This window comes from Brassica oleracea, chromosome C2, assembly GCF_000695525.1.
Source record: "Brassica oleracea var. oleracea cultivar TO1000 chromosome C2, BOL, whole genome shotgun sequence".
Taxonomy (NCBI): domain Eukaryota; kingdom Viridiplantae; phylum Streptophyta; class Magnoliopsida; order Brassicales; family Brassicaceae; genus Brassica; species Brassica oleracea.
This window is the reverse complement of record NC_027749.1, coordinates 20,263,545-20,265,939: the sequence shown is the minus strand read 5'-3', so window position 1 is coordinate 20,265,939 and position 2,395 is coordinate 20,263,545.

The following is a 2,395-nucleotide window of genomic DNA, read 5'->3' as shown; positions in this document are numbered from 1 at the left end:
ACAGCATTAGGAATATTAGGTAGATGTTTTAGCGTCGACCCTTACGACCACGACCCTTTCCTCGTGCTGACTGTGGTTGAACTGAGTCGTATGCACCTATTGCTCTCAGATAATGCATATAATCTGGATCGATGTCTTCTTCCGGCTCCTCAATGCGTATCAATTGGTAGCTTCTGAGCTCGACTCTGTTTAGCTCGTCTACATTAGTTACTCCTGAGGTTGAGCTATCTTGAGTGCCTATTGATGTGGCTGGTTGAGCTGTGTTGACCGCTAATTGTTGTGGCGGTTGTTGTGGCTGGTTGAGCTGTGTTGACTGCTTCTTTGCTTCCATCAGAGTTGCTAGCTGGAAAAGTTAACCAAATTTAGATCTTTAAAGTAAGGAAAAAAACGAAAATAAGAACATGCAATCTAAGTTAATGAACAAAGCTATCTGAAGAAGAAATTAGTGAAGACTAAACTGATAAATTTACAAAAGTTAGATCTTTGACTATCTCTACAAATTGAGACTATTGGTTATCTTTGAGATACGTAAAGCTTCAAATCTCTGTGGATCTATGAGGCTTGTGGGGTATTTGAAAGATTTGTAAGATTGATGAATAAGATCAATGGTCTAGATGTCGATAACCTGTGAAAGATAAATAATACGAACTGCTATGAAGGCAGTGCCGAGCATGTCGTTGGTTTGAGTTATGATAGGCCAAAGCCTAATAATACGAACTGCTATCGGTGGTTGAGATGTTATTTCTTCATGTCCGTTGGCAAAATAATTTGTTAATATGTGCAGAGAGATGGGGAGTGATTGTAAAGGAGATGATAGTAAGTCTTCAATGGTGTACCAAGCTTCAAAGATGCCATGATGGGATCGAACATTTTCTCACAGATTGTGTGAGCGTGATGCTTGTCTAATGGTAAGAAATTGATTTCTAGAGTTAGGATAATTAAATGAGTAGATATCTTAATTCTTAGTTATAATATTCGACTGAGAGAATTAATGGAAACAAAACTATTCAAAATAACGAACAAAACAATCGTATCACTTCTTGGAAATAATCTTACGTGAAGAGAAAGTAAGGTTATATTAATTAATGTATAGAGAATGGATACAACAGCCTCACCTATGATCGAGAATCTAACACTTATTCAAACTTAATAAGTTTTACGCACTATGAAAAAGATCATAATACAATATGTAAATTGCTCATAAGATAAGTAAAAACCATATAATGAAATTGTATTCAAAAACTTAAACATAAAGGTCAAAAGCCAGAAGTTTGAAATGAAAAGAACACAAAACCATAAGAGAAACATAAAAAAAAAACGTCTTGAAATGCAGCAAAAACAATCACTGCATGAGAAGATAAGTAGAAAACACATTAGCCACTCTTGGGACGCTTTGCTTCATCTGCCTCAAGGATCTCATCGGCTTTTCTAGCCTTATCACCTGCATTATCTCCAGAGCTTCCTGAAGAACCAGACTCGACACCTACGGTCGACGGCAGCGGGACTTCTGGTGGGAGTATCTTGGTGACAGTTATGGTCTGAGTCTTGCCTGTCAGATTATGATCTGAGACCTTCACAATGAACTTGCGTGTTTGCCCTATTGTATCAAGCAAAGCTCGCGGAACAGGCACGCAGTGATCAGCTCCTACTCCACCATTAGCCTAACATCCAAGCAAAATGCACATGAGTTGAGATAATATATGAATCGATGATGTCCTAACTACTTCCCGTAACACCAACCTATTTGCTATATATAGTCAAGTCTGAAAGTACCTCAAAGTAATTAGCAACTAACTCTGCTGCATGTTTACCAGTCAGCTCCTTGCCAGCATCACCAAGAATGACAAAAACTGCTTATTCTCTCTTATTATACACAGAAATCCTCGTGAGGTACCTACAACGAAAGAAGATTAGCTACTAACGCTGACAAAACATAGATGAAAAGACTCAGCACTTACTGAGGTACGCCTGTGACTTCAGTCTTCACACACTTCTTATTATTGCAAATCAGAGAAGTAGGCCCGTTGACCGCCTTGCTATTACATCCACCGCATGAGATGTAATACCATGCAGAACCCTGGACAACATCATATATAGTCTCCATGCACTCAAACCAAGCAACCTTCATTGTGAAAAAATAAAATAAGCTTAGTAAGTACCCACACGCATGGAAACGAATGTAAAAACAGAACAATGCTTATACCTTAGAAGAGTCTTGCTTGATGTAAGAGAATAGCTCTTCAAGAGTCACTGTCTCAGGCTTAGTGACAACCTCAGCAGCAACCCTATTAGCAATATCAGAGTTGGAATTCAACCTGAGAAAAAGACAGGAGCTCAAATACGTTAGAAAAGTCACATGAAATGTTAAAAACAAAAATCGCATGAACAAATAACT